This window comes from Pongo pygmaeus, chromosome 2 (assembly GCF_028885625.2).
Source record: "Pongo pygmaeus isolate AG05252 chromosome 2, NHGRI_mPonPyg2-v2.0_pri, whole genome shotgun sequence".
NCBI lineage: Eukaryota > Metazoa > Chordata > Mammalia > Primates > Hominidae > Pongo > Pongo pygmaeus.
Window position 1 is genome coordinate 32,544,899 of NC_085930.1, and position 16,414 is coordinate 32,561,312.

General features: G+C 38.9%; 2 protein-coding genes across 4 annotated transcripts in view; one reads left to right on the forward strand and one right to left on the reverse strand.

The window, feature by feature from the left end:
- CMSS1 (cms1 ribosomal small subunit homolog) overlaps positions 1 to 16,414 on the forward strand; it is a 370,501-nt gene that overhangs the window by 183,959 nt on the left and 170,128 nt on the right. The window contains exon 1 of one of the 3 annotated variants that reach the window (XM_054482993.2): positions 12,625 to 12,648. The exons of the other annotated variants lie outside the window; for them this stretch is intronic. The gene's annotated coding sequence lies outside the window, so the exon portion shown is untranslated. Of the gene's footprint in view, positions 1 to 12,624; positions 12,649 to 16,414 lie in introns of those variants that run through there. 3 annotated transcript variants of the gene reach the window in all.
- Positions 1 to 16,414, reverse strand: part of LOC129033868 (filamin A-interacting protein 1-like) — a 219,553-nt gene that overhangs the window by 102,737 nt on the left and 100,402 nt on the right. The window lies entirely within an intron of this gene.

Consider the following 16,414-nt stretch of genomic DNA (forward strand, 5'->3'; position numbering starts at 1 on the left):
GCACTCCATGGACACTTTTCTACTTTCATTTATCTCATTCCACCTTTCAACAGCATTTAACACCAGAGGCCAGTTTATGCATCTTGAAATTCTTTCTTTGTAGGCTTCTGTGACCCCTTTTGTTTCTGTTTTTCCTCTATTCTTATGACTGTTGTTTTCTCAAGCTCCCTTTGCTGGCTCATCTTCTTTCCATTTCTTAAATGTCCATAGTTCCCTGGGTTTTATTCCCAGTTCTCTTTACTTTTCATTTTATTGCTGGATAATTTTGTTCATCCTTGGCTTCAGTCAGCAGTGTGTTGGAGCCACATCCTAAAAACCAGTTGTGCATATCTCTTCTCAACTATTTCTTCAACGGTCCTTGTGTCAGTAGCTTGAAACTGACCAAGATGGGAGTATTTACACCATGGAAATCAACAAAAGCTGTAGATTAGAGCCTTAGTTATATATTTATTCATTTTTTCTGAGTGCTAGTTTAATGGCATACCACCAGCCTTATCAATGACATATATGTCTCCAGTTCCGAAACTTGTATTTCACACTTTCTGAGCTCTATTCATTATTTCCAGCTGATTCCTAACAAGCTCCTCCTCTTGAATGCCTAAATTGAACTCATTATCTTCTGCCTAAGCAGCCCTCTCCTGCACTAGTCTGTGGTTTGGCTAATGGCTCCTCCTGTCATTCTTGCAGAAAGCTAAAACTTCTCTCTCCCTCTCCCACTCTATTTAATTGACTGGTATGTATATATCTCCACCTTGTTTCACAAAATATTTGTTAACTTAACGATACACATAATGGAACAGGACAGAATAATTTCTCTCACAGTGACAGTAAAGGAGGGGATCTGAGCACAGGAGACGTAAGCCCAAGAAGAATAAATGAACTCTGAGTCCATCTTTGCCAGCAGCTGCAGTATCTTAGTCTCCATGCACCTAGCTTACTTGCTTTTCTCCACACTCACATTCACTTTCTACAGTGCTTCCAGAGAGATGAATCTTTTTTTTTTTTTTTTTTTGAGATGGTGTCTTGCTCTGTTGCCCATGCTTGAGCGCAGTGGTTCGATCTCGGCTCACTGCAAGCTCCGCCTCCCGGGTTCACGCCATTCTCCCGCCTTAGCCTCCCCAGTAGCTGGGACTACAAGCACATGCCACCATGCCCCAGCTAATTTTTTGTTTCTGTATTTTTAGTAGAGACCGGGTTTCACCATGTTAGCCAGGATGGTCTCGATCTCCTGACCTCGTGATCCGCCCGCCTTGGCCTCCCAAAGTGGTGGGATTATAGGCGTGAGCCACCGTGCCCGGCCATGGTTCTGAAACTCTAACCTAATCTTTTCCCCCAACTAGAAATTTTCAGTAGTTCTCCACTATCTTTGGCATAAAGTTCAAGCACACACCCAGAGAAAACCTCCACCACAAGATTTTTGGTTTATTCTTTAATACTTAGCTTCGACATTGCTACTCTGTGAAGCCTTCTATGCCTCCCATAAGCACTTGTACTGTGTACCTATATCCATCATATATATCTCAGTTACTGATTCAATTTACAGTTGTTGAATGCCAGTTTTATGCCATGAATTGTATTTAGTGTTGAAGATACTGAGTAAAGCAGCCTTTATTTTTTAATGATCTCTAGGTGAGGAAGCATATTTAAGCAAATTTTAGAAAGTGTGATAAGCTCTCACTGTAGCAAGGAGGAAAAAGAGGGGCACTGTCTCATAGCACATTTCACATTCTTTTGTGATTATTACTGTGTTTCTCTGCCCCACTGGAATGGAAGGCGTGTATATTCCCTGCATCAGAGTCGTAAGTATAGAGTCGGTGTGCAATAGTAGTTGTATTTTGGATGGATGGATGAGTGAGTGAGTGGTTGGAAGGAAATTGCAACAACTGCCTAAAATTGTTTAGTAGATTATCAACAGACTTTATTTAGAGTTAGATAAGGGAGGTGCATGAATATGGGAACATATATATCCTTACACTGTATAAGCTAAATCCTTGCCTTGGGAACTTCTTCTTGTGGTTCAGTGAGTCTTGAATCTGTTAGTCTTGAATCTGTCAGAGAGGATCTCGGGGTGTAGGCTTTTCAGTCAGTGCTTTGCTAAACACATCAAAGAAGCCTGTCACTTGATGGTTCATTGCTTTATGATTTGCCAGAGGTTCAGGCAAAAGGTCCCAATTAAAAGCCCTGGGTTGTTTCTCATGGTCTCTTGCTCAATGGCAAGGGGAGATTCCTCAGGGCTTCATCACATCACCAAACAGTGCATCCAGTTAATCTGCTACATTTAAAGAAAAAAACAAAACAAAACAAAACATGCCATGCTAAAATTTAATAGTTCAGTTTCACACATAGTCCAATTCCCTCCATATTGGACTATGGGCCTCTGTTTGTGTTGACATAAAGATATCTCTAGACTCTAGAACAGTGATTCTCAGCCCTGGCTTAAAAACAAAAAGAAAAGAAATACCAGACTCCACCTCCAGAGTATTATTTGCCTGTAATGGGGCCCAGGCATCGCTATTTTTTGAAAGCACCCAAGTTGATTCTAATATATAATCAGGACTGGAAACACTGGCCTAGAGTCAAGACCAGAACATTTTACAATTAGCCTGGAATTTGTTCCACAAATATTTCTTCCTGTCTTCTTCTGATCCTTCAGGTCTCTATCTAATTATCACCTCCTCAGTAATATTGTCCAGTGACCTTGCTTTTTGTAGGAAGAAAGTCATCCAGAGGGGCCTCCTCTATCACCTTGTCCCTCAAAGTATTTACTACAACCTGAAAATAACTTGTGTATTTGTTTTCTTGTTTGTTATCCGTCCCGCCTACTAATTGAGGAATATCATATATTTATTGGCAGCTGCTGTGTGAATGTTGTCAGCTGTAGATCTAGTAATATGTGTGACTGCTGCTAGGCCAAATCAAGGAAGGGGAGAAGGAGCTAGAAGAAAGGGTAAAAACAGGTGAAAATTTGATGGGAAGTGAAAATTCAGACAATACTCCTAAAAGTGAAAATTCTGACCAGGCGCAGTAGCTTATGGCTGTAATTCCAGCAATTTGGGAGGCCAAGGCAGGAGGATTGCTTGGGCCCAGGAGTTCAAGGCCAGAGTGAGCTATGATTGTGCTATTGCACTCAAACCTGGGTGATAGCTCAAGACTCTGTCTCTTAAAAAAATTAATAAAAATTCTAACCCGTATTCCCCAGGAGTAGCCACTGTTTACAGTTTGGTGTTTATTGTTTGAAGCATATTGAAATGTGTACACAAATAACATACAGATTGGTTTACAAATAATTGAACACTTTAACAAATGTATTACTCAGTAACTATGTTGTATATAAATGTGTAGTCAAAGCCCGTAGTTGCCCTACGGCAAGACACTTGTAAGAGTAGCTCCTTGATTTAATGCCAACTATGTTTTCCATAAGATAACCTAGTTACTGGGTGATAGATTTTTTAAAACTGTTCAATTCCCTTTGAATTGTTCTATATTTCACACACACACACATTCTTCCCAAAAATATGATTGTGCCTACTTATTAATGCAGTTTAGTTATTTTAGAGGTTAGCTGTCCTCCCAAAATTGGCTTAGATTTAAATAGGGTTAAGTGGTGATAAATTTGGTAGTACTAGCCATACCCTCTCACTTTATCTCAGTTCACCTATTTAATAGCATACTATGACCAGCAGATCAATTCAGACCCTTAATCTGTTTTTGTAAATGAAGTTTTATTGGAACATGGCTGTACTCCTTCATTTACATATTATCTATCACTGTTTCTGTGATGCAGTGTCAGAGGTGAGTAGCTGCGACAGAGGTCACATAGCCCACAAAATCTGAAATATTACTATCTGGCTTTTTAGGGAAAAAGTTGACTGACCACTTCCCTAGTTGATCAAAAAGATTGTACCATCAATAATCAATCAGAACAACCCAACTGAGCCCAGTGTATGAGAATGTATTGGTGGTTCTGGGATTTTACATCTTTAAAACTCTGTCTGATTGCTTTTTGTAGGAAGAAAGTCAACCAGAACATTGTTAAATGACAGGGTGGGGAGGGAGTGGGAAGACATGTTCCATCTAGTTGGGTCTTGTCTTCCTGTCAGGCAGGCCACATCTTCTCCCTTTCTCTTCTTTCCCCTCCCAAAAGAAGCAGTACACATTGCAGATGTGGCCAAGGTTTTCAAAATACCTGTAGGTTGGGTCCTTTGAATTTAAACCAGTCTGCCAAGTCTTTGCTGCCAAGCCTCATAAATCATTTGGCTGAATAATTAAAGGGATGGGTGTCTTGTTGAATGCTGCACCAGGTGTGGTGGGGCAACTTACCCTCCCCCGAGCTGCTTAGCATAGAAGGTCGGGGACCCAACACGGTGTCGGCTATGAGGGAAGCACAACGAGATATTTGGTTTTCATCTCCAGTGGACTTGTCCATATCCCCCCCATTCTGAAGCTTTGTTGGAAATGCCCCTCTCTGGAGATTCCATCACAAATCTGCCGGTGATGCGTGTCTGACTGTTTGCAGCTCTGGAAAAGCGCGGTGCCACTGCAAGTAGAAAACATGCCCAAAGCTCACTGGGACTGACCACCTCCCGTACAGGCCTGTGTCTCTAATGAATTCTTCCTTGTTTGGAGCTGATGGTGTTGTGCTTAAAAGCTGCTGGGCAAATCACGCACAGACTGATCATGATTTTGGTTTAGAGTTAGGTTAGAGCATCTCTTTTAAGTTATGAATTATTATGAATTTTTTGTACCTTCAAAACTTCTTGTTGTTCAAAACATTGTCCATACAGAAGATAGGTCTTTATACATTATATCTCCTGATACACATTTGCTTTTAAGCTTCTGTGGCTTAGACTGGAGTATCTCTATAATCTCAGGTGTGAATATTCACATTTTCTAGAACCACCAGTTTCTGCCTGCTGCTGCTTACTTGCTTTTGCAAGATTTGTACACAGGTACACACTCTTCTAGTAATTCAGAGTAGGATGGAAGTAGCCTAAAATTTGAGTGACCTAGATAGCTGAGAAAAAGTAAAGCTGATTTTGTGCCTAGCTTTTAAAACCAAATGCATGTCTGTCCATCATATGGGTGTGATTGACCTGAATTTTTAATGATGAAATTACACAGCTGAAAAAGACCTTGAAGCTCATCTAATTGTACATGTGGAAATGGGGCCTGTGGACCTGGAGTGACTTGTCCAAAATAATGGAGCCTAGTCCCTTAGGCCTTAGACCAGGTGGCTTGATCTCTAGTTATACATCCTACCCCTATGACTTCCCCTCTAAAGCATGATTTAAACAAAAGGAAATACCAGAAACTTCAGTTTGGGTTCATATTGCCTTCTCTGATGAGTATGTGTGTGTTCTGAAGCTCTCTCTGCTGTCTGCAAATCAGACATTCTTGCTGGGTTGCATCAGAGTCCAGGTGACAAGACTGATGAAGAAAGGGCAGAGGAGGGATGATGTAATGGATTGTGCAGCATTTACCTGCGAATTATCTCTAGCTGTGTACTGCTTGATGTCTGTGTGACTCACATACTGAGGTACTGCCATCCCTATTATTCAGCACTGTAGCCTCACACTTACCTCACCCTGTGTTTCTCTCCTTTTCCTGCCAAATCTGGTTAGAAGCACTTTTGTTGTAAGCCCATGTTTATGAAGCTATAAGTGGACTTCGTACCAATGACCATGTGGAGAAAATAAAAGAATGTTAGAACTGGCAAGTTACACATTGACTCAGTCAAACCAGCTTGATTTCTGTCTCAGTGTAGTTCAGTAAATACTTACATAGCACCTGCCGTATGCCCAGCACTGTCAGGGTTTTCTTCCCTTACGTGGTTGTTTTGTCTTCTTAGCTTCAGTTTAACAAATTCACCTAGAATAAACCTGTAGCAAGTGCCTACCATGTGCAAGTGACTATGATAGATGCGTTCACATGCATTTTTTCTTTTGAATCTCAAAACAACCCTGTGAAGCAGTTACTCTCTGTATCCATTTTGTAGATGGCCCAGGTGACTTAGCTAATGTGTGTCAGAATTGGAATTAGAATCTCAGTCCCTTGACACTAAGTACAGTGTTTTTTCCAGTGCATCACAAGTATCTTTGATTTGTGTACTCAAGAAGTTTTTGCAAGAAAACTCTCCAGTTTTCTTAAGGTCATCTTCATACTTGATCTATGATCTTCATACTTGATCTAGTGTCTGCCTCTGTTGTTTGTTTACCCTTGAGATGCTAAAAGTCAAGAGCATAGACATATGTATATTTATTGAGCAATAACCAATAAGTTCTACATTGAAGTTGTATCATACAAACACTAACTTTGCATGAGTTCAACTATACCTGCTCAGCAAATGAATATAAAGAGAGAAGGCATAAAAATTTACATTGTGCAAACGAGTCTTCTCAGGTTGTATTCAATGAGTCTACACCTGGGAATGAACCTGAAATGGACGATGTATATTGATTTTTCTGTACATGTCTGTTCCCACATGCCTCTCTCAGGGTAAGCATCTTGCCTTACTCAGATGGTTACCAAAACTGGAGGCAAAATCCACCTTGATTAGGCCTACTGAGAGACAGTATTGGCTTCCTGCATGATGCCTTCCTAGGGGATTTGCAAGGTAATTTTGACATAAATTGAGGGTTTTTTCCCCCTTACATATTCTCCAAGAAACCTAAACTCCAAGTAAAATGCAGCTTGGATGATAGTGGGTGCATATAATCAAGGAGGGGATTTTTTTTTAGAGTGAACTGAAACTGTCTTGGGCTCAAGAACATTGTGTATAATGGTAGCTGAACATATCTTCTATTCTCTGTGTATTGTGACAGATTGGAAGGATTAATACTGAGCAGATCAAATATTCCTTGTGTTCATAAGAGAACTGTGTTGCCACTGAAACCAAGGGAGGAGAACCAACAGAAGGAAAAATCCAATAAGGTCACCCATCAGAGTGGTGGAGAAAAAGGATTAAGAAAATCCCATTAAATTTAGCTGCAGGTGATGTTTGAAAGAATAGTTGTAGTCAATTATAAGGTCAAAACCAAAATACAAGGAATTAAGAAACATCATCATCATCAGAACAGAGTAGCCAACAGGATGTCATGAAACCAAAAGAGGATGGCTTCATGAAGAGAGAGCACCATAGGTGGGAGTTGGGGAATGAGAACTGGCACTAGGTAGTGATAGTACCTAAAAGGTAGGATTGGTGGGTTTAAAAGTGGAAGCACATAATGTCATCAAAATGAATTCTGGCTTCCGAGCTAGTCTGAGATTCTTAATGTTTGAGTTTCCCCCTATGGGGCAGGTGGGGAAAATCTGGCCACTGAGAGATTAGAGGCAGGATAATTATTGGTGTCTGTTGGCAAGCAGATTCTCATAGCCTCATACCCATTAGATATTGGATTTCACTTTCATTACTTTTCTAAGTAGTTAGGTTCTAATTTGCTTGCAGTTTGAGAAATCGAGGCTGGCTCTACAAGGCTGTCATCATGCTGGGAAAGGGGGTGCCAGAATGCAGCAGGACGTAACCAGAAAGCCAGTAAAGGTTCAACTCTTATGAATAGGAAAGCCAGCTAATTCATTCATAATACCAAACCTTGTCTTACTCAAGGAAGTGGAGTTACAACCAGGAAACCTCCCTTTCTTTCCTGTATTTGTATAGCACCTTGTATTGTTAAAAATGAAAGGTTGTTGGTGATAATTTTCTTTTTCTCAGATTGCTCACTTTGTGTTTTTGGCTCAATATTCAGTGTGACTGCTTGACTACTGTCACTCAAACAGGCTGTCTTGAAAAAGGTGAAGCTGGGAGGTTAGGGGGTTCAGATTAGGATGGGATCTCAGAGTGGGGTCCCTCTACCCCCACTGTATAGGAATCTCCTTGGATGCTTATTAAAAATGTAGATTCCAGGGTTCCACCGAAGACCTACTAAATATGAATCCATATTTATAGCATCCCTGAGAATTCTTATGAAGTCTAGATTTTAAGAACCCTGGTTTAGGAGAAGTGAGTGTAGTGTAATAAACCAAATTTTACAAGAATAACCTTTTAACAAATTGAATTCCAATCATTCTAAAGTTAAATTGTATTTATAAAATATAGCCAGAAATATTTGTTTTAATGAAAATTTATAAGGCTCTTTGAAACTCTTAGAAAAATCTAAATACAAGGCACACAGAAAATGTTAGCAGTCATAATAAACACACTTGGTTATGAGGAAGAGTGTTGTGAATTCAGAAAGTTTGTGTGTTTTGTGGAATTTCTATTATTGCCCAAGAGAGAAAAGGACTGAAAGGAGAGAACTTGGAAGAAGCTTTCTTTGGCTTCCAAGATCCTAATCCTCCAAAATGCAGCTGCTTGCTACCCACCATCTCTTTGCCACAGAACAGCTGTGTCCCCATTCATTCCCACCTCCACTATTGCTTTTTCAATCCACACATGCCAGAACCAGAATGGAGAATGGTAGAGAAGGGAAAGGCAGTTTGATAGGAAGTGGAATAGAAGTTTTATAGAAAAGAGGTTTCTGGAAAGCCCTAAAGCATTAGACCAGAAAGCCCTTAGCCGTAGATCTCTGGGTAAAATTTGTTGCAGTTATAAAACTCTGTGGGATGCAGGTAGGTATACTGGTGGTTTCTGGGGGCTGGGGCAGTAAGACAGGCTGACCCCATTAAGATAACCTCAGAAACTAACCCAGACTGTTTTCCCCAGCCCTCATGTGATCTTTGGCTCTTATTTAAATTTTGTTTTTGTTGTCTTTGAATTGTTTCCTTTGTACAAGTCATTTCCCTAAATAATCTCCAGATTTCTTCATGACTGGAATAGTTAGGTACTTCCTTTGAATACCTTTGCCAACACCCTTTTTTCCTCCTTCCCCACAATTATCATGACTACTACCCATAAATGGATAAATTTGATTCCTATCTTTCACTGCTTTTCATGAGGTTATCATCTACAATTTTCTGCCCCAAAGTCTCCTTTTAAAAAAAGTATTTTTTCTATATAGTCATGAAGGCTATCATTCAAATCCCAGAAGTTGTAGTTTTACTCTTTTTGTTTAGTACTGTTAAAACTCAGCTTTGGAATGAGAAGAATTCAGCTCATTTATCTTACATCTTTTCTTTCCAAAAAAAAAAAAAAATTCCAGCTTGGGTTGCACTCAGCTCTTAGCATGGTGACTCCCAGAGTTTGCTACTTAAGTTAAGAAATTAAAACTAAGAGCTTACTCTGTTTTGAATCAGATAAGTAAATTAATAATTGCGGCATGTCAGCCAAAGTAAACAAGCATTCTTGATGGGTAGAACCGTGCATTGTCTTAAGCTATTTGATTACTAAACCACTGCAAGCTTTTAAAATTGAACTATCTCTAATGTGCATTGAGAAGGATAAAAAATAACTTGTTTTAAAAAGTATTTTTGTTTGGTCTTGTTCTGTGTACTCTTTGTCCAAAACTTGAGCATATTCATCTGTATAAATCTTTCATTACTTACTGGCTTTCTTAGTGCCTTAGCTGGTATTTTCCACATGAGGTTTACACCATCTTGTGGCCTGCAGTTTTCTGACTCGCTTTTTCTTGCATCCTTGGCATTCATTAGCCTATTTATTGGTAAATGTTTGAAATGGGAAGAAAAGGAGAAATCACCTGTCATTTTCTGTTCTTAAGGCTTTTATTACTTTTTCTATTTTCTCTTCATGACCATGAAAGTAAATGATTTGAGTCTCTCAGACATACTCTTTTTATCTTGTATTTTTTGAGATGAAAATATCTTATTTCCTGACATTTTTATTTGACTAGAAAACTAGTCCATGTAGAGGAGAGCTTTGGTGATGTATCTGCCCACAAAACTGATTTTTGCCATGGCTCACTAATGCATTTTGTATGAAATATCAAATTCTGGAAATCCTTGCTTGTATATCTCCCACCACAAAAAAAATGAGAAGATGAAATGAGAGAAATCAAATCATGAAAGATGCAAAAGTCTAGTCAGGAGAAACAGTAAGAGATCCATTATGTAATGAAGAAGAGAGTCAGGGACAAAACCAACTCTCAGTTAGGTGACTGAGGCACATAGAGGCCCAGAATTGGCCCAAAAAGTGTACAGATTTTGCTCTAATTGCATTTCAAGGTCACCCTTTAAATTGCCTTAAACCAAAAAAGTGTGTCAGTGATGGAAGCTAGAGTATCGTGTAGGCAAAATGGGCCTTGTTGCTTTGACTGCCACTGTTACGAATTGTGATATAGTACTGATAGAAAAAATATATTAGTTGTCTAGTGGCAACAGGGAATTGGCCACTGCCAGCCACTGAGGGAGTACAGACAGGTGTCTATTGGTGTCTGTTAGTGAACAGATTCTTATAGTCTCTCACCCACTGGGTAATGCATTGCATATAGTTACTAGTTTTTAAAATAGTTAACTCCTAATTTTCTTGCAAATTTGGAAACTGAGGGCTCCCTGGGAATTACAGGTTATGGTTGTTTTCCCCAGCACAACCTTGCCTGGGACCTATACACGAAGTATTTCCCTCCTCCACTAAGATGGCGTAACATTTTCCACCTTCCTAATGTTTGTACTAACATAATTACAATAAATTGCTGCTGCTCTTGGAGACATTCTCTTTTCTCACATCTGGGTTTAAAGCTTTCAGTAAGGCTACTAAGCAGTGGGAAGGAAGGAGCCTTTCCATAACTTTAAGGTCATTCCTGATAAAGGTTAACTACTCCACCCCTGCTTCCCAATTAGATTCCCTGCCAGCAATAGCATAGACTTGAACCAGTGCCAAATGTTTTAATACCATAAGGACTTGCTTGATAAAGGCTATGCAAGGCAAAGAAAAAAAACAGCCAAAGTTCCCCAAACTAAAATTTTCCAAGATTTTCATGAGTTGCAGCCAGGGTGCCCTTCATCTAAGTGTTACCATGTGTTTGCTGTAGTCATTGGTATCCTGCAATTCTCATTCTCCAGGACTTCTAGAGATTAGAATTTAGAGGAAGTGTTGGTGATGTCAAGATGGAAATCTACTCTAGCTGCAAAGAATATAGTCTTTGACAAAAAGAAGGACAATAGCAAAGACAGGAAACAATGATGTGGTTAATACTATGATCTTTCCAAATAATTATTAAGTAATTATAAGTCTATTACAGAGCAACATTCAGCATTGTACTTCATTGTACCATTAATGTTTTGCATATGTTTGCTAGCCTTGCTTCTCTTACTGTTATAAACTCTAGACTAGGAGGAGTATTGTCTTGCTCTGGCCCTTGTATTTTGCACGGAGAAATAGCATAATGTCATCAATAAGCAGTTGTTGGCTATCTGACTAGATGCAGCAAAGTGATTTTATTCCTGGGCATGGGTGGGATTAATTAATAATTACAAAGTGCCTACATAGTTCAGAAACTTGGAACACTCATAAATATAGGAAAGAAACTTTTTTCTGTTTGACATGGATTTTCAGATTTCATATGTAATGATAGTTTTAGCCTCAACATCCACCCAAACCTTTACTATAGTTGCTAATAAATAATAAAAATGACTGGTTTGCAGTAGACTCAAAAGAAAAAATAAAGCCTCTTTGGCCTTTAAATATTAGAATATTCCGGAATGAGAATTCAAATTGAGTGCAGGTGACTGAACTTACTGAGGCCTGTTTCAATTTGATCACTCAAAACTTTGCCTCCTGTTTGAAGAAATTCTTGGATTTTAATCTACAGTATTACCAAGAATATAAGATCTATCTTCAGTTCAATTTATTTTCCTGTTGTCCTGAAACAAAATGGCAGGCAATATAAATTTCCCCATAATTTCACTGAGGGAGTTAGAGTTTGCAGTAGTGGTAATAATAATGATAGCATTAAAAGCAGAAACAAGACTGTCTGCTCCTGTTAGGAACCTGAGCAGTCAAAGACATTAATGGACCATGAAGACTAGAGGGCTGGGGTGACTGTGGGTCAGAGCTAATGTACATAGGCAAGCACAGTATAGGGGAAACTTTCGTCACCTCCACTACACTGAGCCTTTTCACTTGATAGACCAAGCTCTTAATTTCCCCAGGTTGTTAATCTGGCACCTTTCATGAACATCAATCATTTTCACTTTGGAAAATAAAAAAGCAAACCGCCAAAACATCTAAGTGTTAAGGGGAGAGAAAATCAACAGAGGAAATTACAGTAGCACATGATACACTGGCACCTTTTTCTTGAGTCATAGGAGGCAAAGATATTTGAAAGTCTGCAGCTTTGATCGTCTCTCTCTTAGTAACCAGAGGTCTTAAGAAAGAGAGTGCAATGCATGGTTTAGCTGTAGCCCTTATATGTATACGTGTCCACATTTTCAAAACTGACCCCTTAAAATATGTATGAGAGCCAAGTGGTTTGAAAGTAAATACCACTTTCTTTCACCATTGCTTTTGCTCCATGTTTACCATTTCCTTTCTAACATTAGTTACTGTTTCTAAAGGAATTGGTGTTTCCTGATCTGGTATAGTTTCTGTTTGTTTTGGATTGTCCATCAGTTGTTAAGATATCTACCATGTGTTTTACAGACTAGTATATTGAGAGTTGAGTACCATACCAAGTTCTCACTTTTTTCTTTCTGTCTCTCTTATTTTTAGGTAAGTCATCTGATTGGAGCCACATTTCATTTGATGGAATTTTCCATTTGGTAAAGTATTGCTATTTTTATCAAATTTTGTGATTTCTCGGTATGTTTTTTTCCCACAACATTGTCCTTAGTAGTATACTGTGTTCTGTATGGAAGGAAAAAAAATGAGTGGGGGAGCGGGGAGGTTTGGAAACAAGAGAAAAGGCATGTAACTGAGTATATTTACATGTCAAAAAACACTTATTGAAAGAAACCTGCCTCTTTATAGCTATTGTCCTCAATTTTGCCTTTTAGAGCTCCAAGAAGTAGAGAAGTTATTATATTTAATGGTATTTAGAAAGGACCATGCTTACTTCAGAGAATCCAGCTAAGAGCAGTGACTTCCAGTTGTATTTGGTGACAATCTGGCATTCCTCAACATGTTTCTATACATGTTGGCTAAAGCATTCTATATCATCTGAGAGTTTGTTTGTTTGTTTGTTTTGTTTTTTTTTTTTGAGATGGAGTGTCCCTCTGTCACCCAGGCTGGAGTGCAGTGGCTCAATCTCTGCTCACTGCAACTTCTACCTCCCGGGTTCAAGCAGTTCTCCTGCCTCAGCCTCCTGAGTAGCTGGGATTACAGGTGCGCACCACCACGCCCGGATTTTTTTTTTTTTTTTTTTTTTTGTATTTTTAGTAGAGGTGGGGGTTTCAGCATGTTGGTCAGGCTGGTCTCGAACTCCTGACCTCATGATCAGCCTCCCAAAGTGTCGGGATTACAGATGTGAGCCACCGCGCCCAGCTGAGAGTTTTTCTTTTGAGTCATAGTCTACAAATAATTGCCCCTTTTAAAACACAGTTATTTAATAGAAGAAATAGAAAAATACACAATTTAGGAAGTACAAACCCAGGATTCTGTGGTGCAAGGATGGTACCAGGGCTTGTGGTCTGTGATAATAGAAGATTGAAGTTTCTGATATTGAGCACGACAGAGACAAAGGAGACGTTTCATGACAGCAAATTACTTTTCCCTAATGGTTCTGGATCTTTCATTAGTAAGAAGGATGTCTATATTTGATACACTTTCTGTAAAAGTGAGGTAGGTTATGAACTTAGGAATTCTTTGTTCCTCAGGGAAATGTTTCTCTTTCTGTAGAACTTGACACGTGTTGATCTATTGAGTATCAAGCAACCAAAACCTAAAAACCTCCTCCCAACATCGTGCCATGCCCAGTGTGTTTCTTGAGTAGTACTTGCATTGTATGTTTTCTTTTAGAGACTAACTTAATAAAAAAATATAATTTAAAATACCCAGAGGACTAGTTAGATGCCATCTTCCTCCAAAATGGAGTTGGACTCCATTTTCTCTTTCTTCCCTCCAGTTTTAATTTTATAAACTAAATACCTGACAATTTATATCTATAAAGCCTGTTGAGATCATGGAATATAGCATTTATTGTTGCTGATTGAGAGAAGACTCACAATTCTTGAATATTGGATGAAGCAGTGGATAGGATGTCATTGATGTTCTGCCAAAAAAGTTCATGTATTAAACCAAAGTTCCTTCTTGAATAGAAGACTGTCCCATCTCTACCCATAGGCTCCACTTCACAGGTCCAAGAGCCCATCAGGTAGGGACGACCTCTGCTCTGTAAAACACTGTGTTTTGGTTGAATGAATGAATAGAAGGATGAGTGGCTGAATGGTTTAATACATAGATACTCATATCAGACTATTAAAATTCAAGCTTTAGTATTATAATATTAAAAACTTTTAAAAATAGAGAACTTCCGCTTTTAGTCACAGTTATCTTGTTTGGCAATGTAAGATATTGTGTGGCTGCTTTCTGATATTTCGATTCTGATAATTCCCATATCAATTATCATTTACCTGAATTGGATTTCTTTTGAAAACCTTTGTGAGGGTGGTGGTATGTGGTAAGCAAGGGATGAATATCATCATTGAACTCAAAAGTATTCAAAAAGCAACCTAAAAAATGCAAAATGAAATATTTGTTAATTCTAAACTTGAGTGGGATTTATAATGTCTTTATCTGTCTTTTATATTCCAAAAGGATAAAATATCTAAAATTATTTCTTGTTTTATATCTTTATATTAGAAAGAAGATTGGTAGAATTATTACTTTGTCAACCAATTAGAAGGCCTGCCAAATATGAGATGTATAAAAATAATTTCAGTGCTGTTTCCCCATTTTCTTTCCTGAGAATCTCTAGTTTTCTCATCATATCATTAAAAGCCCAAAACCAAACAAAATATTCTTTGTATTTTTCAAAAAATTGATCATCCAGAGGAAACTCCAGCTTTCTAGTGTAGTATTTTCTAACTTTGGAGGAAATCAAGAGCCTTGTAAGGACTGCATATCACTTAGTAAAGGGTAGAAACTTCTGGGAATAAGAATTTTCTCTAACATTGGGAAGGCTGGGAGAGGTTCTAGTGCTTCAGGAGGATTTCACATTCCCCCACCATGGGCCTAATTATTTCATAGACTCAGTTCAGCTAAACTACCATCATAAAAGGCAGACATACATGGTTGCCCCAATTATAAAATCAGTTGACATCAAGTTTTCCAGATTAAATCACTAGTGATGGATTGATTTCTGGATCCAGGAAGCATATTTTTTTTTTTTTTTTTTTTTTTGGTGGGGACAGGTTGTCTCTCTGTTGCCAAGGCTGGAGTGCAGTAGCATGATCCCAGCTCACTGCAGCTTCCACCTCCCGGGCTCAAGCAGTCCCCCCATCTCAGCCTCCTAAGTAGCTAGGATTACAGACTGTGCCACCACACCCAACCAGTTTTTTATTTTATGTATGTATGTATTTATTTATTTATTTGGAGAGACAGGGTTTTGTCATGTTGTCCGAGCTGATCTTCACCACACCCAGCCAATTTTTTTGTTTGTTTGTTTGTTTTGGAGAGACAGGGTTTTGTCATGTTGTCCGGGCTGATCTTGAACTCCTGGGCTCAAGCAATCCGCCCACCTTGGCCTCCCGAAGTGCTGGGATTATTGGCATGAGCTACCATGCCCAACTGCATATTCTGACAGCAGCCCGTTTCAAGGCCAATGAGGTTTTTTTGTTGTTGTTGTTGTTGTTTGAGATGGAATCTTGCTCTGTCACCCAGGCTGGAGTGCAGTGGTGCAATCTCAGCTCACTGAATCCTCCACTTCCCAGGTTCAAGCGATTCTCCTGCCTCAGCCTCCTGAGTAGCTGGGATTACAGTCACATACCACCATGCCCAGCTAATTTTTGTATTTTTAGTAGAGACGGGGTTTCCCCATGTTGGCCAGACTGGTCTGGAACTCCTGACCTCAGGTGGTCCACCCACCTCGGCCTCCCAAAGTGCTGGGATTACAGGCATGAGCCACCACACCCAGCTGGCCAGTGAGTTTTATTAGATAAAAAGTATGTAGAGAATGTTTGAAATTATATTTATAACAGAAAATGAATGACCATATTCATTTTGTTTTCTTTATAAAATAAGCTTCTTCTGAACAGCAAAACAATATTTTTTTCCTAGTTGTATTAAGGTTTAGTTGGCAAATAAAAATTATATACATTGACTGTGTACAATGTGATGTTTGATGTATGTATACCTTGTGAAATGATTAAATCCAGCTAATCAACATATTCATCATCTCACATATTTTGTGGTGAGAAAATTTAAAATCTGCTATTTTAGCAATTTTCAAGTGTACAATATGTTGTTATTAACTGTAGTCACCATGCTTCACAATAGATCAACAGAATTTCTGTCTAACTGAAACTGTGTACCCTTTGAACAACATCTCCCCATGTTCCTCTGTGCCGCCCCCTTCCCACTGCCCCTTGC